Raw genomic sequence first — 22,905 nt, forward strand, 5'->3', positions numbered from 1 at the left:
GTTTATGGATGTGCCATTGAACTGCCTGCGAATCAGAATTTTACTGTAATTTCCATCCTAATCTGGTCACTCAACTCCACAAGGATTTGACACTGATGAGTGCAAACCTAGCACACTGGATCGGAAAGCAGTGGTAACATACAAAGCTGAAATAAACAGTGTTTTTTGTGTTAGGGTTGAATGTGTAAAAATCCTTTGTTGCAGAAGAGGAAATTATATCTCACTCACAGACATCCTATCTGATGTCATTTCCAGCATGAAAACTGGATTCACTTAAAAAACAAACCTTCACTGATATGTAATGATGCCCCACCTATATTTGATACACTAAAGAGAACAGTATTTAAATTATAAATACTGGGATAGTAAATTACACTAAGTACACATAACATCAGACCTTTAATTTATAGACTATACTATAACAAAATCAATGGAAATTAATTAAATACAATATATTTATCATTACAGTATTAAGACAATGGAGCATTTACACATGGTTATTGTTACCAAATGCAATATTAGAGTAACATTGTCACAATTAATATTGTGCATGTTTAAAGAAATTACTCTAAATGATGTACTCTTCATATGTATTTTATTAAGCTAAAAGCCAGTCAAATGTATTGTAATCTCGGCTTTATGAAAAATATTATACCCAATGCAAAACAGCATTATTGAAAATAACAGGATTGCAATTTCTTTATTTCTTACACATGTATCCATCTACAAATATTTAAGAGCTAAACAAAGCAATTTAAATGCAATACATATGACAGAAGAAATTCCATGCAGAATGCAACAGGTCACAATGACATTCATACTTATGTTTACTCAAAGCTACAAGAGTTTCAGGGAACACCACTAAAAGCTTTGTGATGGTGGTCCACTATGAAAGGTGCTATATAAAATAAAGATTGATTGATTGATTGATTGATGTATATGAACTATCTGGGAGATTTAAATAAGTACCACTTCAGGATTTATACTGCTTACAGATACAATTGCAATGTATTCCTTCATAACTGTAGCTTTTAACTTTATAGCCTGATGGCAAGAGATATCTTCAGTGTTGACATTTTCTTTTAATTCACAGTTACAGTGATTGAGGGTGGTCAGGTAATTTAGCCTGAGCACTAAAATCCAGTATTGTAACCACTGAGATACTTGTGTCTTCTGAATTAAGATGAATGACTCACCATGTACCGCACCAAATAAAAAAGCAAGTTTACACATTTATAATCCTCAGTTGAAGTTGCAAGCTGCCATTTGTGTTTCCGATGTTACAGTATATATAAAAATATATTATTTTCACTTGGAATCACTAGGGCTTCCAAGAATTTACTTCTTTGGACCTGTCAAGACACAAGGTTAAAAAGCGTGCTGGCAGGCCCCTGCTCAAGGTCCAGTATTCCCTCCTCTTCCTTCCCAGTATTGTCCTGCATCCTGCAGGGCCCATCTCATACTCTGTGGCCGCTGCCTTGACAGCGCAGGTTGACACCAGGCACAATGTGCTGCCACGATGACAGCTGCGGGCGTCTGCCAAGCTTTAATTACTGTAGCCTGACCCCAGATACTTAAAAAAAGGTTGGAAGGGAAAGAAGGTGCAGTTACTCTGTTCTAAGTTTCAGGGTATATTGTTGTCGTCTAGTCAGCATCCAAATCTATTGAAAGAGCACATGTCTGATGTGCAAGGGAACAATGTTATGTTTCTGTTTCTTTTTTTTCTCCCTTGGATTGAAAGTGTTTTTTAAATTTAAAAGATCATCTCTAACTTCAAACACTCAATCATACATTCTGAGGAAATACATTGTGATAAAAAAGGACTGTTTATTTTGTTTATTTTATTTATTTATTTATTGCATTTATATAGTGCTTTTTATACAAAAGTATCGCAAAGCATTGTACAGTACTGTAGCAGAAAAAAAGAACAAACCAGAATACATTTGTATAGCATGTCACACATACAGCTGCCACAATCAGACCATGTAAATACAGATTTAAATAACAGTATACACATACTAATACCAAAGCAGCAATTTTTAAGTTACATTAAAACCCATTCAGATAAGAAAGCCATTTTATAAAAGTGCGTTTTTAGTCTTGACTGGAAAACTGTAATGGTCCCAGCTTCCCTGACAAACGAAGGCAGAGCATTTCATAATGTAGGAGCTCTACAAGAAAAAGCCTTACCTCTCGTGTTGCTTTTGTTAACCCTAGGAATAACCAGCAGCCCCGCATCCTGTGCTCTCAGAGTACGGTTTGGAAGATACAGGGTCAGTAACTCATGCAAATAACTAGGTGCTAATCCATTCAGGGCCTTGTAAGTTAACAGCAGAATCTTAAAATCAATTCTATACTGCACACGGAGCCAGTGTAAAAAGGCCAAAACAGGGGTAATATGTTCACTTTTCCTGGTTTTAGCAGTATTCTGAAGAAGCTACAAGCGGGATACCACACGTTTTGGGACACCAGAAAAAAGTGAATTAGATTAATTCAATTAAAACCAAATCATCATTAGCATTATGTTACCAGAAATTAAACGCCTACACTGAAGTTACCATAACAGAACAACTTAGAAATGTAATTTGGTGCCTTGTAAGTAGTCTTAAGTTTCTTAATATCCCCAGCTTTTGGCATATAGTGGAAGTGATTGTAGGTACATACACTCTGTCCCTACATCCATTCACCTTGATGTCACACTTAAATTTTTTTCATTTATCTGAAGAACTGCTTATCCAATTGTTACGATTGTTATAATTTAACATAAGTTATCGAGAGAAGCAGATTCTAGGGTGTAGCAGGGGGAGATCTGTGCTGACTCTGCAGGCGTGTTCACAGGGCTGCAGGAAGAGGGCAGCAGTCGTCCAACAACCGCCTGTGAATCATGGCAGTGACACGGGGAGGTAGGAAAGTGGGTGTGTGGACTTTCCCCCTCTCTGAATGGCTGAGAGGCGAGTCTTGGGAGATTGTTGGCCCTATAAAATAATGCTCCGTTGTTTCCTCAGGTCTGCCCACTTAGACGCGCCGAGAGTGCGGAAGCGCTGGTCCAGGACCGGGAATCAGCCGCGAGAAAAAGAAAGAGTCTCACAGCGAGACAGTGAGAGCGGGGAACCCTTGGGCAGACCCCGGCGTATTGTAAAAGAGCAGGCTAGTTAGCCGGCAGTGTAGGACGATGATCCGGATCGCACGGGTAGCGACGACTGGGATATAGCTGTCAAGTGCAGCACCTTTTTTCTTTGTAGTTTTGTTACTGTTTTATTTTCCCTGTTTCTTTGTGCCTTCTGTTTTAAATTATTGTTTCGAAGCACCTGCAAGGTCGCCGGTATTGTGTACCATCGCTTGGTTTTCCCGTGGCTCTGTTTACCATCGTTGGTAAGCGGACCACAGACCCACAGCGCCGTCTGCGGGCGAAAAGAAAAAAATAAAAAATAAATAAAACCCGAAATAAAACTGGGCACCTGTGCAGTGTTGCCAAATCCACCTGTCTGTCTCCTGTGTCAGTGAATTACCCACCACCCTTCCACATAGGGACATATATCTGTCTGTACATTACTGTTATTAATACTTATCAAATTGTGATTAAACAGTTATTTGCCTATTATTATTTCACTTTTTTAATATACCGATAGCTGTAATTGTGAATTTGTCTTACAGCTGTAATTGGCAAAATTTCAGAAAGACATTTTGATTTCTTAATAAAAAGCTTTGAGAGTCTAACCCAAAGATAATTAATTTGATGAATTCACTCATTGGTGATATAACTTTCTTATACAGTAGGCTGATACAGCTGAATCTGATTCCATTTCATATAATAGGAAGGGAGGCACTGGCTTGTAGCATGGCCCTGCAAACAGCTTATCTCACCACTCTGTCTCATCTCAACCCACCTAGAGAACTGGGTGCAAGCAAAGAGAAGTTACTGTATATGAAGTGTTTAATAGCCACTGTGCTTTCCTGAATAAACAACCTTGACATGCAGCTGCAAAAGGAAAAGAAACCCATCACGGTCCGGTTTTGAGTGCTCTACCAGAGCTCTGAATGTAAGTGCACACTCACACAAACGGCCAGTATTCAGGTATGCTATTTTGCATGTTCTAGATTTGGGATGTCTGAATGTTGTGTCTTTTGGAACTGATTCATCCATAAAAAAAAAATATTTTCTTTGTTGAAAATCTGGTAAATGCACTGGAATTGCAACAAAATGTTAAAAAAAGCAAGGTAAGTGATTTTTTTTTATTTCTGTACATGATGGTTTGGGTTAGAATATGATATACATATCATAAGCTGCCATATGTATTTTTCATTTGGGAAACTGTTTGCATCATTTGTAACATGACCAGTTCTGGGTAGCAGTTTTAATAGCAGAGAGAGAGTGGTGAATTGTGTGAGGGAATCTGTATACTGGAAATATATCACATAGTAAATACTCTGACTGAAGAAGTTCAGTTTGGCAAGCTTTCTTCCTTCTGAATGAAGGTTTTATGAGTCCTGTTGGAAATAGATTGTATAGTACAAAACCTTATGGCTTCCAATGAGCAGCTATTTTAGTTGCTGATTATATCTAAGTATTTAACATTTGAAAATACATAATTTGTTATTTAGCTATAAAGTAATTAAAGATTTATATGCATGAATGCATTTCTTAAATGTTATTTAGTGGCACACCATTACATAAAGAGTAACTAGCGGGGTTCTGAAAAATATAACGTTATATGTGTCTGTAATTTTTATTTTCACGGTTAGCATCCTGACAACTTTACACTTATAACTTTAAAGTCTGTTTCAAAGTTCTTTTCAAACTGGCCGCTATAGTGCACTGGGGTTTGAGATCTGTCCTCTAAATCAACAAGTGATCTGGCTTTTCTGTTTGGTACCACATCATGGATCGTTATTGCTGTTTTACCTGTTTGACAATGTGGGCAATAATCCTTGCACTCTCAGTGCACTAGAGCGGACATTTTGAAAATAGCTTTGAAACAGACTTTAAAGTTGTAAGTGTTAAAATTTATCAGGATGTTAACCATGAAAAGAACAATTACAGGTACGTTATTTAAACAGTTGTAGCAACACATGAGGGTGTGTAACGCTATATTTTTCAGAACCCCACTACTTACTGTTTAATGCAATAATCTGTGGGTGAAGTCTGTCTATATTTCATGTAATTTCTTCATATGCATAGAGTGGATATAGGTCATGGGGATCCACTTTATAGTGATATCATTTTTAATTCTCTAAATGTGTTTTTACAGCAGGGGATGAATATCACTGATGTGCTTGTTTGACTTGTAATGGGATATGTTTGTAGAGAAATATAGCTGCATTTGCTTTTTATACCCCATAGGTGGCGAAAACAGAGAGCACTTGAGGAGCCAATAAACTGCCTTTTGTCCATTTTCATTATTCTTGGATTATGCTGAAAGAACGTACCTATATCAAAGGAAGTGTGACTGCATTGTGTTTTTTTATTTGTATTAATTGTCAGTCTAGGGGTTCTGTGAAATATGAACAGTTTTTACTCTGTCAATCAAATCTTGCATTTATTGTACTTAACAAAATAACATTTCACCACTGATGGTTGCTAGCACAAAAGGACTTTTTTTAAATTAGGAAAAATAATATATATATATATATATATATATATATATATATATATATATATATATATATATATATATATATATATATTGGTGCATTGATGTGGTAAATGTACTTTCTTATCACCCTGTATATATATTCACTGGTAAAAAAGGTAACGTTAAGGTTTGGTTGCAAAAGTCAAAAAGGTTAGGATATTGCAAGTTAAGGTAGCCATGCCACCTTAACTCTGCACCCATACGTGTGTTTCCCTTCACACTTGACATCACATATGACATCATCAATGACATCAACAATGACATCACTAAGCACATGACAAATTCTCCCCGAAGACTGGTCATAAGGATATAACACTGGGAAATCATAGTCCTTGTGATTGGTAACATGTTCAGTAACTGCATTAGCATTCCCACAGTGTTTGCTGTCAAGCTAATTATTTTACCAAAGTTCTAAGTAAAACCAATAAACACAGAATACAGTAGTGCTATAAAATTCATTAGTGACCTTCCATGTATTACTGGAACTAATGTTAAACAAGTCATATGTCTCCAAATGCTATCAGCAATCTTCATGCAAACAATATTGTATGTATCGGTATTAAAATTGTTGATTTATCTGTGCTTTAAAATAATAAAACATGAAAAATGAAAGTGACCCTGTGTAGTGTTACTTATTATAAAATTAAGATTAAATTAAACTGGTGGGTCACCACCTCTTGCATATAACTAGTACAGCAATTGCAAGCAACGACACGGTTACAGTACAGAGTTCTGTCTTTCACAGGTAGGTACTGACGTCCACATTTAGTGAAGTTTAACAATAACAAAAAGTTGGTTGACAACAAGACATAAATGATAACATGCTCTTGTTTACAGTTTTTAAAGAATATTTCAAAATTAAAATGATTTTGTAAAGACTGCCTAAAAACCTGCATGATTCTTACATGATCTTTCTAAAGAGAGTGGACAAAGCCATACAACATGAAGAATAACTGCATTCAGACCTAGTGTTCAAATTTGTCACCTCCTCTCCAGCCTCAGGTACAGTCTTCAGCCTAATAATAATAACAATAACTAGAGTTGCAAGCAACTTTATGGCTTCCTAGTTTTAATTGTGTAATTTACATGTATCGATTCATTCAATTGTGGGCATTACGTCCCATAGGGTACTACTATACAACAAACTTTCACAGGTTTTTGTGCAATGGTTTTACCTAAATGTTCTAAGTAGTTATAAGGTAGCTTTTCATTTGACCTGAAGATGAGGTCAAAGGTCATGGGCAATGACATTTTTTGTGCATAAATGGGTTACTATATGTGTTTCACAGTAACAATGACTGTATCTGCACTCTCTCAAGAGTTATAAGCCAGTTTTACATTTGAATTTTAGGAAAGGTCACAGGCAATGGCATATTTTATAGAGCATACATGGGTTACTATATGTGTTCCATAGTAACCATGGCCCGATCTGCACTCTATAAGGAGATATTAGCAAGTTTTGAATGTTGATGATGTCCCCCATGTGGCCCCCATGTTTTTTTTTTATTGTTGCACTTTCCTTGAACAACCTTTAAAGACAACCATACTAGGATCATGTGTGCCAATTTTTGGTTCAATCGGACTAGCAGTTTCAAAGACAAAGGTTTTTGTAAGCCAGTTTTGTATGCTGATGGTGTCATCCAACGTGGTCACCATGTTTTTTATTGTAGCAACTTTCAACACACTGCAATAAGTGGTTTTCGAAAGACAAATTTTTACATTTTTTTTAATCCAATATTGAGGCCAAACCATGTGACCTACGACATAATAATAATCTTTATTTTTAAATAGTGCCTTTCATAGTGGACCACCATCACAAAGTGCTTTACAAGATATGAGACTAGTGTGTGTGAACTATGCATCAGTTGCAGAATCACTTACAACAACGTCTCACCCAAAAGACTGAGCACATGTGATTTGCTCACGGTCACACAACGAGTCAGTGGTTAACTCAGATTTGAACATGAGTCCTCCTGGTTACAAGGCTGTTACTTTAACCACTGGACCACACAGCCTCCTGGCATATGTTCAATTAACATTTATCAACTTCCCATAAGCATCTTCCAGACTACAGACTTTTGTCAGTTTTCAAGCAACTTTTGGTGGACAGAATAATAATAACTAGAGTTGCCAGTACCTAACACTTGAGCAAATAGTGAAAAATGCCAGTACCAGTAACAGAACCAAACACTTTAGCAAATAATGCAGAATGACATTACCAGTACTAAAAACTTTAGCAAATAGTGCAGAATGCCAGTACCAGTACCAATACCAAACACTTTAGCAAATAGTGTAGAATACCATTTTTACATAGTAACCATGATCCTATGTGCACTCTATAAGGAGTTATATGCCAGTTTTACATTTGACCTTTAGGAGTGGTCAAAGGCATGGGCAATGACATTTTTTTATAGAGCATACATGAGTTACTATATGTGTTCCATAGTAACCATAGCCTTATATAAGGAGTTATTAGCAAGTCTTTTATGTTGATGATGTCATCCAAAGTAGCTGCCATGTTTTTTATTGTAGCAACTTCCCTTCCAGTTCATTACGCTCAAGCTCCTTCTCCTCATGACAGACACCTGGCGTTTAATAGAGACCTGTGGTTTGTTTACAATATTTGCCAGAAGACATGGCACGTATTGGAAACAAGCGACTATCTGAGACCTGACTGTTTTTGTTTGTTTATTTAAAAAAAATAAAAACTGAACTGAATATACATTTAAAAGAATGCAACACAGATCTAAAGATCAGTCTATTAATTTCCCAGAAAAACTGTGTACAACTATTCGCCGGGGGTGTGTGTGTGTGTGTGTGTGTGTGTGTGTGTGTGTGTGCAAGTGTGTGTTTATATATATAGTTTGGCCAGCTAATGTGACTATTACTGCAGAGCATTTGTTCACATTTTTATGAAGAACAAACAAAACAAAAAAACACAAAAACAACCGAAACTTGTTTTACAGAGGAGGAAAACATTATAGCTTACAAGATTACTTTCACAGGCATATCTTGTTGTTTACTGGGACATAAGTCATTAGACTATTGCACCATTGGGAGGCTTATCTGTGATTGGTTTCAGCATGGTGTCTCTGAGACTCAGTTAATGAACCCTTTGGCCATTGCTGCTTTGTAAAAATGAGTCAGGGTGAATCCTTGAGGGAAAATAATCTTGCAATGAACAGATGAAAAAAAGGGAAACAAAATGCAGCCTGGTGGAGACAGCTAAGCGAAGGCAGCCCAGGCCCCATCACTGTGAACTTCCCATGCAACAGTCATCTGTGCAACAGTTGAGTAGGTTGCCTGGCGCCTCTATCATCAAGTTTGCCAGTCACTTACCGAATCCACTGTTTTCCTTAGAGGACAAGCTAAGCTGCCCCCTTAGCTTTAACAATTTATCTAAGGCCCAAGCAACCAGGACTCCTATTTGTAAATCTCAGTTTATCTTGGACATGTTGTTTTCATATGAGCCAATCATCTTGGCCTTCAATGGAATGCCCCTCGAGACTCTGCTGAGCTTCCCAATAGGGCCATTCATTTAACAGACTTCTAGGACACTAGTTTAACATCTGGATTTTATTAGTGCTCTTACAATAGCTCTCATCCAGTTTCAGCCACTTGTAGAGTTTTTGGTATGAAAGCATATGTTCTAAACAATGCTTGTTTTAAAACTTGCCCTTTTGTAAATGTTTTTTATTTGCACATTAAAATGTGGATGTAACCTGCTTGCTGACTCGTAACTAACTGCAGAATGGACAAGGTTTGTGTATACTGTTGTCTAAATCGCTACTTGTTAAAAGTCCTCATGACTGCAAATAGTAATTTAAAACTAATCAATCACAGTCTTTAAACTTAATTTTTTCGAGCTACATTTAACAACTGTCTTTTTCAAGTTCTGGACAGAAGAGAACTGAGTAATATAGGCAATTTCAATCCATCTTTTTTTGATTGAGCATGCATAGAAGAGCGCAAAAAATACCCACTGAATTTGCAGCCTAATCACTCCCGGCATACAAGTATTTGCACAAAAGAATTGTTGTCTATTGTCAGCAAACCTGCACTGTCTCTGCTTATAAGCCTTAGAACTGTGCAAGCAGAACATGGAAAATCCCAATGCTATATTAACATGTTTGCATATTTTAGGTTTTTTTTTTTAACTGCCAATTTACCAAATCAGGAATTTTTGACCTCCTATGAGAATTTGTGGTAATCTGAGAGTAATACTGTTTTATACACTGTGCTTCAGCAAGTATTGAGACAAATGAAGAAATGCAGACTGACTGGTTGGGGTTGTATTGTAGTTTACCCAATTTAGAACCCTTGCACATTCGTATTTAAATAAAAAATATGTTTAATGAGAAGTCTATCCCACAAATGCAGTGGTAACCCAAGTATTTTAAAATATACTACACATGCAGAGTGCCTGGATTGGACATTTGTTATTCGTTTCAATTCCCACAATGTGTTTTTACCTGATGCAAGGGCATGTGGCTGAGGCTATATGTTTTCCAAAAAAAAAGAAAAAAAAAGGGGTTAGACTTTATTTTCACCTTACTGTGCCAACCACAAGAATATACATTAACTTTCATGTAACAACCTGAATTTAAAACTCACATTCTACGCTGACCAAGCAAACTCTATGGTGATAGGAGATGAATACTAGTACTTCCACTGCATTATCAATGTGAAAATACAGTCTGAAAAACATATAAAAATTCATATCAAGCCAATAAAGGACTCCTAAGAGTGTTGTAAAAAAATATGACTGCAGTAACAGCCCTCAATACCACAATTAAGATAGTTTGCTCTAAAAAACAGCTTGCAAATTTGGCATAAGATATCCTTTCAACAGGTGTGTTTCTCTTTCATTGCATTCGTTGCTAAGGGAGATAGAATTAAATGTTTCTTGAAAGACAAAAATAAGGCTTATGCAGCAGTTGCACCCACTGGGGTGTGTGTGTGTGTGTGTGTGTGTGTGTGTGTGTGTGTGTGTGTGTCAGTATTGGTTGCGTTTGGTTATTGTTATATTTTTAAAATATTCTTATATGTGCATTTTCAATGTTAATGCTAAAACACTATACTGTTGTAACAAGACCTACTTGAACAGCATTCCAAAGTGTTTTAACAAGGATTACATGTGTCTACATTTCATGACCTCTAAATGATAGAAAAGATCTGTTGGACACTGTTCAAAGTATCATGCAGAACGGTATTATTCAACATTTGATAAATAGGATATTTGTGATCCACAAAATCAGTATTAGCAGAAGAGCCTCATGGGATATTAATCTCATGTGGAATATTTTTCAATGACTGTTTTTTCTGGTGGCCGCATGTCAGTAGGGTTTGAGTACTGTGTTGTGTACTGTATTGTGTACTGTATTTGAGTACTGTATTTGAGTACTGTATTGTATACTGTATTGTGTACTGTATTTGAGTACTGTGTGTTGTGTATTGTATACTGTATTTGAGTACTGTGTTGTGTACAGTATTGTGTACTGCATTTCAGTACTGTATTGTGTACTGTATTTCAGTACTGTGTTGTGTACTGTGTTGAATTAGTGAGATATGGAATACACTGTATAGTCCAAAACTGGATTTGATATAGAACATCTTGTTAATCAACATTATGAGCATGCCTCTGGAGTGTGGGGGAGTGACAGTGACTCTGAAAAAGAGATGGAACAGGTAGTTTGTAAATTAAACACTAGATTTGTAGTGCATTTCATTTAACTTGATGATCTACTACTGACATTTCAACTTGCTTTGTTCTTTTCCTGTCACGATGAACAACTTCTTCATTATAGGCCTTAACTGGAGGAGGTCTGGCTCTTCCCCATGGCTTGCTCTGAAGTTACAAAATCTTTGTAAAAATTGTGTTTATAGAGCTTAAATATACTTGTTACCACTTGAAATAGTTACCTTTTGATTACTTCTAATTCATAAATACGTGTCAAGATTTGTGACGTCTTTTTGGAAATTGTGTGTTTTCATGTTAGATTTCGAAATGTCTCATTTTTCAATTTGTCAGTTTTTCATTAAGTATATGGAAAACTACAATGTGGTATGCAATTTAATATGTCAATGTAACATTGTTCAACACATTTCATTCAACTTTATGAAGCATAATTAGACAATTCTAGGGTGATGCAAAACTTTTGGCCATACAAGATTTACACATTAAGTACATTGTAACTATGCACAATAACATTGTGGATTCAGTAAGTAACTATGTAAGAGGATAGCATCAGGAATGAGACTCAGGGACTAGAAAGCTGCAGTTGAAAATGCTGGAGGACACATTTATTAACAAACAAAAACATACTGACAAATAAACAGGCACAAGGGCCAAAATAAAATTTAAACAAAATAATTTGGCTGTCAGGCTGGACATTCGCCTTCAGTGACAATTTTCTCCATACCAGTATAGACCCAACTGACAAGCACTCCTCTCAAACACCAACCACTTAACAAAGGCATTCTTCCCTTTGTATACCTTGTGGCTGGAGCTTAATTAATCATAAATCATTCAATTAAGGCTCCAGCTACATTTCACGTGTTTTATGGTAGGGATAATTTTAAACCCCTCCCTGCCAACCATATATTCACACACAAATATACAATAAGACTTTCACCTTGCTACAAACTACTATGTAATTAGAGACACTTAATGTAAAGTGTTACTAAAGTAACTTTTTAAAGTATTTAGGACACACACCCTGTATAATTAAATACATACAATGGTTTTAAAAAGCTTCTTCAACAACTTGCATGCACACTTTCTATTGCTGCAGCAAACATCATTGGTTTTAAATTAATACTCTCCAAACAGTCTGGTCTAGGTTTGCAGCTGAATCCTTCAGTGCATGGTTAGGGAGATGTCTAAAAAGGAACTGGAGTAGCTTTTATTCAGAGCTGCCATTTTCAGTTATATTAAATTAATTTGATTCTGTAATTGTATTTGCGATTATGCAACACATCATTTGATGCTCATTAAATTTGCAAAGTCTCATTAGGCTTTTTTGCTGCAGACAGGCTTTAAAGGAGCAAATAAAATATTTAAGGAGGAGGAAATAGCAAATTCTATTCTGTTATTCATAGGTTTATTTTTATGTTGTTTTGATTAATTTAAATACAGTTTAATACTGATTGACCTTTTCCAAAAATAGAAAAGTTCCAGAAATATCAACTGGACATTATCTCCATGCATGCATTATACCACTGATTATTTACTTATTATTTTACAAACAATCATATTCAAACACATCCTTAGAAAATATTCAATGTTACAAATAGCAAGACACAACAAAACACCCAGTACTGACAGCTTCAATGCATCAAGCATTACTTCAGGATTGCACCAAAGTTCTGCGCATGCATGCTGTGGGATGCACTGTTGTTACAGACTGTGACCCATGCAGGTGAAACAAAGATAAAAAGCATTATAACTGCTCATACAAACAAGCCTGGTTGTTTTGTTCATTGTTAATACCGCTGTTTACACTCAGACTCCACCCAGAAAAAATTTCAAACAAATGTGGGAGGGTGGGGGGCAGTTTCCCAGGATCAAAGCATTGATGGAAGTCAGTTATACAGTCCAGTATTGGCACTTGTTTTGGGAACTGAATCCTCCCTGCAGCACTTACTACTTAACTGCTTTTGATTCCAAACAATCTTACTTCTGTTTGGGCTTGTCCTTACAGGTACCAACAGAAAGGGTCCAAGGATTTGAATTTTCTTTGACAGATCCCTTTTGTTAAAGGTTAAAACAAAATGAGATACACACACAATAAAGGAGTTGGACAAAAAAGTTATACACATCATAACACTGTCAACAGAGTGCACGGGACACCATTGGCAGGTTGGGTGGTTTTAAAATACAATAGATGATTAATACTAGATAAATTAAAACGATCAGGGCAATTTAAACGAGCTTCAGGTTTGCAAAAGTACTTTTCTAATACTATTACCTTTTAGAAGAGTCATCTGAGGGACCGTCCATTTATATAATGCTGCTCCATATTGAGGGTGTTTGCATGTATTTTCAATAAACACTTTAGTATATTGTCCGTTCTGTATGTGACTGATAAATCCCTGGAATGTGGTCTGTAATACATAAAGTCTACCTGCTGCAGGCTGGTTTCTGACATGACGCACCTGATAGCAGACCAAAAAAAATGAAAGGATAATAGCAAGCACTGGGTTGGCAGGTGCTTCTGTATTCAAAACTGCACAAACACTGATATTTCATGTGACACAAAAGCCGGGGGGTATTATGAAAAACAGACTTTGTGGCTGATTTCCACGCTGAACAACTTATGCACCTTAGCCTCGTTTGTCACGGCAAAACGTGTTTCGTTATTAAATTGTTGGTACAACTGTTGCCAAGCAATAACAGGCTGCCGAATTAGCCTGAAAAACTTAAAGCAGGAAAGTCTCGCTTATGTCGCTTACAAAGGTTATCATTATGATTTTGGAAGCTGCATTTTTAGTTAAGCGCATGTGTAACATGTCACAAAATGCTTCCACATTGTGGTATGGTGATGAAAGGAAATACCTCACCAGGCCTAAGACCAAAACACTCTCAGTTCTCAATGCACTGGGCTTCTGTTGCCACTCTCTCAGTGTAATCTGAAAGCAGTTACTGACAGTTTAAGAGGATCTGGCCATGAAGCAACAGCTTTTCAAAAGTCTGTGTTTGACATCACAGCATCCAGTTTTTACATCCAGAGCATGCCTGTGAATCTGACAGGTGTTCCAGGTGCCTTTAAGAGTCATTTTATTTAAAAGAAATAGGCCTACATGATTAAAATCATACACATCTGAAATATCAGTCTTAATTCAACATTTATCCCATAGCAGTGAATATAACCTAATATTTGTCCATAATAATTTTTGGTTAAATAATTATTCATTATAATAGATGGCATTGTGTGGGTTGGGTCATTCGATTTTTTTCATTTGTATTTTGTTTAAAATGTTTCTAAGCAATAGTATCTGACTGCCACCAAATACAAATTTCTACTATTAAATTAGTTATAACATCCTTAAACAATATTCTGGAATGATTACACAGGACACCATATGGTATCACAAAACAGGTGTTTTTTTTTTTTTTCTCCATTCAAAATTATTGGCAGTATTATCTGGAAGGTAGTTCCAAACTACCTTCCAGATAATAGAATGTGCACACTGCCAAAATAAACAAAAACATGGGGAGGCCTTGAATTTGAAACAATGATATACATGTTGTGAATCATGATAAAAATGAACTTCACTGAAATTGGAATAATATCTAAGTAATAAATACAGAGAAGGTGGAGGTACCTACACTACTTCCAAACATAGTTCCATAACGTAGTTATCCTCTCAAGCACACCATTTTTACTTCTTCCCAATATTTCTTAAATAAAAAAAATTGTAACTAAAGTATAACTGTACATGCTTTTTGAATCTCTATTTTATTTATGGTTTAAAATCAACACCTGTTCAATTAATGTAGATAGGGTTTAATATGGATAGCTGTGTGATTTATAACTATGTTTACTTCACAGGAATTCAATGGGAAACCAAGGGTTGAATCATGTGTGCCATCTTGCTTAAACCCTTCCAGAGACGTTGGATAATTAAGAGGCACAATCAGAAACAAAAATGTAGCAGAAGAAAAACATTAAAGACTTGGGTGGGGATTCAGTCTAAATGCAGTTAAAATCTTGAATCAGCTTGATTAGGTCATACATTTCTTACTTCCTGAAATTAAATCTTAATTTGTATCAACATGACAATTTTAATTTTGGCACTTGTATACTCTGGCAGACATCTATATAAAAGACTTAACTTCTTAATCAGAACCAGAAACAAAACACAGTCAGCCAGTCTGACCCAGGCTGACTCTGCTTAGATCAGGGAGGTCAAAGTTCAAAGAGCAGAATTAACGCAAGTCAGATGATTAAAAAAAAAAAAAACTAAAAACACATCTTGCAAACAAAAATACTCTCTCGTTGTGCCACATGTGCTGTCACAAAAATGTATTTATTTCAGATCTATTTAAATAAAATATTTATACAGTTGATATATACAGTTTTAACTATATATATATATCATATATTTGGAGATATATTTTAATATAGGTATATATATAATATATTATATAGTTTCGTCTTCCCGTATCCGTCTATGTTATATATACCTGACCCTCAAAGGGAGTTTCCTCTTTCGTTTTTCCGTCAGACCATTGTAAGCCAGGGGTCAGACCCGGTTTTAAGCATAACCAATTTTAATATTGGTAAAATTGGTTCATGGTCCTTTAATTTGGGCCAAGGGGCCAGGGCCACACAAAACAAATAAAACCAATAGAACCCCTTAACCTCCTTCCTCTCTCGGACAATTACAGGCCCCTTCACTTCTCCCACAAGCCCCACCTCACAGGCCATCTTTCCCCAGGGCTCTGCGGCTCCGATCCACGCCTGAACCCTCACACTCTACCTCTCTTTCATTCAGCTTTCTCCCCCTCACTCTCCAGCGCAGGCGGTACTTATAACCCCCCCCCCACCCATTTCACCAACGCTGACCAATCAGGTGTATCCCTGCTCCTTTCCCCATTCTAGGTGTCATGGTTGTACCATTACAATACATGTAACATGTACACAGGACAAGACACACCATACAAACAAACTGAAGTCCAGCAGACACAGAATGGTGCCTGGCTCAAGAGCATATAGCTAACTTATATAAAATAGAGACCCACTAGTTACCAAGGCAACAAAATATTTGTGGTACTGACTTTTGAATGAATTAATTGTGTAGCAGTTTATGAAAATATTACAATAGCTGTTGGTTACATTTTTTTAAAAAGGCAAAATAAACCGACTAACAAACAAAAAGACAAACAAACATAGGCGTAGAGTTGCACCATATATGGAAATAAATCCATGTCTTCATATTGGTTTTTAAAGTCAGCATGTATATTTGACATATTTCAGAAAACTGTGGTGCCTGTGTGCTCATGCAACCAGCCAGAGGGATTCCTAATGGATTTGGTTCCCAGGATCTTCACAGCAACATACTATGGAGGTATATAAACAAAAAGGTGACAGTATAAGGTCTTGGGTGAGCTGGGCCCGATGCAACGCAAACAGCAGGAGTGGCCTTCTAACAGCCTCCAGCTGATCGGTGTAGCCGACCCTCCACAGGCCTGCAGAGTTGTTCAGAAGATTAGTTATTCTTCCAGGGGGCTGCGAGGAGAGAGGGCAGCCTTCTGTCTGAGTCTTTCAACAGGTACTGAACACTTGAGTGGGCAGGACTCAAAGCTTCTATAACACAAGGCCCATATGCATAAAAGATGGCAGTAATTTACTGACATAAAAAAAATAAAAATAATAATGGGCAGTATTTAACACATGATTTATAAAATTACTGCCTGGTTATTCTACTGGTAAGTTTAGATGTGATTTACTGTCACAGATTGTTACTGAGAGATTATATCTAAACTATTGTCACAGATATGCAAAAGAGCTGTGTCCCCTACTTAAGACGTCAATGGCATATGCCGTAAAAATACTTGGTTTATTTTAAATGTATAACAAATCATTAGTGTACCCTCCACACACATTACATTACATGATGTGAAAATATAAATCTGCACATTAGGCATATACAGCTATGGCACAGCTATGACATGTTTTACATCACCCTATGGCATTAACATATTTTGCTTTACAAAGTCGAATAAAACCAGATGAAAAATGTTACGTTAGCATATTGAATTAGATACCGTTTTGTTGTTTTCCATATACTATACTTAAAGAATACCTGACAAATAAAGAAAATTGACATTTGGAAATCTAACATGAAATCCTATAGGCCTACTACTATTACGGCTTCCGATAATCTTTTGCAATGTCATTTTGTAATTTCTTCAGTTACATAACGTTAAATAAAATATCACAATTATGTTCATATCCTTTTTTTAAAATTATGAATCAATCCTAAAACTTGGGTCCATAGCTGTGCAGCACACTAGTAAAATCAAGTAAACACCCCAGCACACTTTCTTTTTACTTTGGCTTATAGGCTACTGGCAGCACAAAACATATCATGCTGCTGCATTACACACACTGTACACTGCTAAAAAAACAAAACAAAAAAAAACATGTCAAATTGAAACTAAATGATTTTAGCACATTTTCTTTTACCATATCCTACTTAGTACACAAGACAGATCATGGTGTTGCATTATGATATTGTAGCATTCTGTGTGTTTGTGTTTCCCTCCCTGTATTCCCGCTGTTCCAAATGGGTCAATTGCAATGAACTTGCAGAGTTAGTATTAGTATTACAGAATCGATAGTACGGTACTATCATCCCCAGCTGCGTTCTAAGGGCCCCATATTTGTACAGGTCTGGTTTTATCCTAAATTCATAAGAATGTCTTGCAAAAGTTCAATTGAGTTGCAAATAATCTCAAGCCTGCGTCTCTGCATAAATGATGAGGCCAGTAATTACCAGCATGCCCACACGCTGAGGGTTTAGCAAGCAAACACAGAAACAATGGCTCAAGCGGCCTGCCCTAAAAAAAGAAAAACAAACTTTACAGACCAAGAGACCAAAATAATATTGGAAGAAGTGATACAAAATGAATCTGTTTCTTTCGGAAAAAAATCGTCGAGCAACCTAAAAGCCGAAAAATATGTCATGGAAAACAATTGCCAGTAAGGTGAATGCGTGTTGGGCGTTGCAAGAGACATTGCAGAAATAAAAAAAAATAAAAAAAGCTATCATGATGTGAAAGCCTGTGCTAAATAGAAATTAGCAAAAAAATGAAAGCAATAAAAGGCACAGGAAGGGGGCCTTCCACAGACATAGAATTAACAGTTGCAGAGGAATGGGTTTCTGTAATAACACACCCGGATCATATGGGGGGACTGGGTGGTCATGATGTAGGCTTCATGAAGAAATGTCCAGTGGTCCACAGGCAGAAATCTCAGCAGGTGGCAGCTGCTCTTCAGTAGACCCTCAAGCGGCAGAACTGCACGCAGGAGACAGCACATTGTCACAGGCACAGGCAATTCCTGAACAAGGTAAAGTGCAAATAGCATTAAAAGTTAAAAGGCTAAAATAGACATGTAGGCTACAGATTGCCAACAGTGACATCAGATACTATATACTGCTGGTATATTTTGAACATGTTAATACCTGAACCATTTTCTAGGGTGTATAATATTCATATTGATGGTCCTAGAGCATCTGAATGTGGAGGACAACATAAATGAAGAGCATTCTCCCCACACTGAAGGCACAGCATTGCAACAAATCCCAGAAAATGACCCAATATCCACCTACTTAAGTCCCACAACAGGAGGAAGGCATCGGGGGTCCAAACATACATTGCTTGATTTTCAAATCAAACAAAATGACAAGCTTGAATTAAAAAAAGCTAAATGAAACAGTAACTGAACTGAGGATGTTGGCAGCTGTGGCATGAGTGTTAGGAGCCTCTCACATCTAGTTCATTTGACAGTTTGTTGCAGATTGAAGTGCGGTTGAAAAAAAAAAAATCGTTAAAGTTTCAGGAAACGTAGAAAAAGATTTGAGTTCACGTTGAATTTTGTCGTCAGGTCAAAATGTCTAGTAACACCTTAGTCTCCTCTGTTCTCTATAACAGCGCTATTTTTCTGTCTGTGTTTAGTGAAAGAACAAAACTACGCGGGGAAATGCAATTTCCGGTTGCGTGAAAATTGTCTTTCGTTTCCTGTTTGCAAAAGATCAGAGACTTTAAAACAAAAGCAAACACAAATACAGAGAATTGGTGTGCAAAATGACAACTGTTAAAGGGACACAGGCAGTTAGCTCCAGTGATTCCAGTGACACAAATGGTTAACGCCCAACCCCATGAAACACTTTTCAAATGATTACTTACTTAGGGCCACAGAAAATTAACAATTAAAAAAAAAAAAAAAAAACTCTACCAGCTTTTATCATGTAAAAAACTATAGAAAACTACATAGAAATGTCTGCAACAATAGTAAAACTACTACAAATAGATCTTATAGTTATATGTATCGTGGTAGAACAGCTTTCCACTGACAATAGCTGTCTGGCTTCAACGACGCGCTTTTTGTTACTATGGGAACGTGGTCAAATTAATACCTGTCTCGTAGAAATAAATTGACCGGGAAATAAGATGATCGCACAAGCGCAGTAATGTAAACATAGGCATAAGTAAGGTGGAGCTACAGTTTCTATTAAAGGGGAGGTTTACTGCTTGGGTTTTTATTTTTATCTGACAGTTTTATTTGCAAGACTATATGTTGGTGCCTGTTCGTGCCACTGTGTTTTTGTAAGAACTGTAAAATGTGTGATGGACAACACTTTATATGGGACAATGTTTTAAACCCCTGTCTTTTTATGTTTCTATAACATCGTTGTCAATCAGAAATTTATTTATATTTAATGATTTTACACGTCAAAATGTTGTCAATCTTTAATCAAGATGTTTCAGTAATATAATCTAATGGCATGCTGCATCAATAATATTAGTTGACAAAGCATACTAAGACAAGGTCCTATTATTACATTGAAATATTAGTATAGCTGTAGCTTTACTATAGTTTAGATGTGGCAAAACATAGGTCTACATATACTGTAGAGCTCTCTTACAATAGCTGGTTGGTATTGAACTACAAGTATATACCACGGTTTAGCAAAGACGTCAACTCTTTATTTTTAATAAAGAGTTTATTATTAGTTTTAATTTATTGTTTCTTCCCAAACTTGTAATTGAAATACATGCATGATGATAAACAGTCTCATTTTCGTTTTCTGGCCTAATTATACAAATTACTGTATGTAAAAATAAATGAAACAAAAGCGCATAATACAAAATAATAATAATACTGTACAAGCAACATTTTTCAAGTACATCATGTGATTGATGTGCACCATGGTCTAGTTAGTTAGTAATCGCAGCATGGAGCTCAGTTTTTTTTCCATGACTGAAAATCATGCTTTAACTTTTGGACAATCGCTGCATACCTGTAAATACAGGAGTGCTTCGCAAAAAAACCTCAAGAAATGCAAAATAACATTAAATGAGTACCACATTTTGCTCGTTAACGTTTGTTACACAAACATAAATACACATTAATATCGCAGGCTACTTACAAATTTCATTTTAAATGATATATTTGTTGCTAATATATATTACAGTGATAGTCTCATTCCCTTATCTAGCGCCATGCTGTCAAAGATTGCTTTTTGTCAGTTCCACCAAACTCTGGATGCAGAAGGAGAAGTTTCCTCATATGGACAGGTTTTTACACCACAAAGACAAACCCTGGGTGTTGAAACTTCAACAAGATGAATGATGCTGGCCTTCAACAAATAACTAATTTTATGTGCATGGGTGAGAATTATTTTGTCTATGTATGTGTGTGTGTGTGTGTGTGTGTGTGTGTGTGTGTGTGTGTGTGCACAACATGCTAGATGGATAAAAAGTCGCATACTATTTCTTCTTGTTGTTTTTCCTGTTCTTGTTCTTCAGATTATTTTGTATAGGTTGATTCTCTCAAGTAGCATGATGTTATGTGGTTTTAAAACGTCATATATAATTTAGTGTGTTTTAAAGAAAAACATAAAGTTTTGTTTTTTTCATTTGCACTTAACCCTGTTTTTAACATTTTGTTTTTCAACGTCAGCATAACCCTATACAACACATTCCGTTTAATTACTGTATGAACATTGCCTAAGTTCTAAATGTTTACAAAACTCAACAATATTGCTGAATTTTTCATTCAACCTTGTTTTCTTTTATGCAGTTTTCTGCTTGTTAAATTTTTTCAGCCAACACATTACCCTTGTTACATTTTAAAATATTATTTTAAAAGTTACAATGTAAGTGTTGACTCAGCAGCTACCATAAAATGTAAACATGTTTCAGCCTTGGAGACTTTCTTTGAGTTACTAATTTTAGGCAACTTACAATAAATTATTATTTTTATTTATTTATTTATTTATTAATAAAATGGTCCTTCTGTGACATGTATTTTTTAATTTTATTTTTTATTGCCATTTCTTGAAAAAGTACTGTGAATTTTCCGTGGCCCTACTTATGAGCAGTTGTAGTCTGTTGTGTTTAGTTAATTGGTATAAGTGCAACACAAAATGATGGGGGCCCCTAAGTTCATAAGAACATAAGAAAGTTTACAAACGAGAGGAGGCCATTCGGCCCATCTTGCTCGTTTAGTTGTTAGTAGCTTATTGATCCCAGAATCTCATCAAGCAGCTTGTTGAAGGATCCCAGGGTCTGCTTCAACAACATTACTGGGGAGTTGATTCCAGACCCTCACAATTCTCTGTGTAAAAAAGTGCCTCCTATTTTCTGTTCTGAATGCCCCTTTGTCTAATCTCCATTTGTGACCCCTGGTCCTTGTTTCTTTTTTCAGGCTGAAAAAGTCCCTTGGGTCGACACTGTCAATACCTTTTAGAATTTTGAATGCTTGAATTAGGTCGCCACGTAGTCTTCTTTGTTCAAGACTGAACAGGATCAATTATTTTACCCTGTCTGCATATGACATGCCTTTTAAGCCTGGAATAATTCTGGTCGCTCTTCTTTGCACTCTTTCTAGAGCAGCAATATCTTTTTTTATAGCGAGGTGACCAGAACTGCACATAATATTCAAGATGAGGTCTTACTAGTGCATTGTACAGTTTTAACATTACTTCCCTTGATTTAAATTCAACACTTTTCACAATGTATCCGAGCATCTTGTTAGCCTTTTTTATAGCTTCCCCACATTGTCTAGATGAAGACATTTCTGAGTCAACAAAAACTCCTAGGTCTTTTTCATAGATTCCTTCTCCAATTTCAGTATCTCCCATATGATATTTATAATGTACATTTTTATTTCCTGCGTGCAGTACCTTACACTTTTCTCTATTAAATGTCATTTGCCATGTGTCTGCCCAGTTCTGAATCTTGTCTAGATCATTTTGAATGACCTTTGTTGCTGCAACAGTGTTTGCCACTCCTCCTATTTTTGTGTCGTCTGCAAATTTAACAAGTTTGCTTACTATACCAGAATCTAAATCATTAATGTAGATTAGGAATAGCAGAGGACCTAATACTGATCCCTGTGGTACACCACTGTTTACCACACTCCATTCTGAAGTTTGTTTGTCGTCTGTCTGTCCCACCCAAAGGTCATGCGCATTTGTGTCTAATCAGTTGTTTCTAATCCACAAAATTCAATATCTATCCTAGTAGTCTGTAGTA

Source organism: Polyodon spathula, chromosome 4 (genome assembly GCF_017654505.1).
Source record: "Polyodon spathula isolate WHYD16114869_AA chromosome 4, ASM1765450v1, whole genome shotgun sequence".
Lineage (NCBI taxonomy): Eukaryota > Metazoa > Chordata > Actinopteri > Acipenseriformes > Polyodontidae > Polyodon > Polyodon spathula.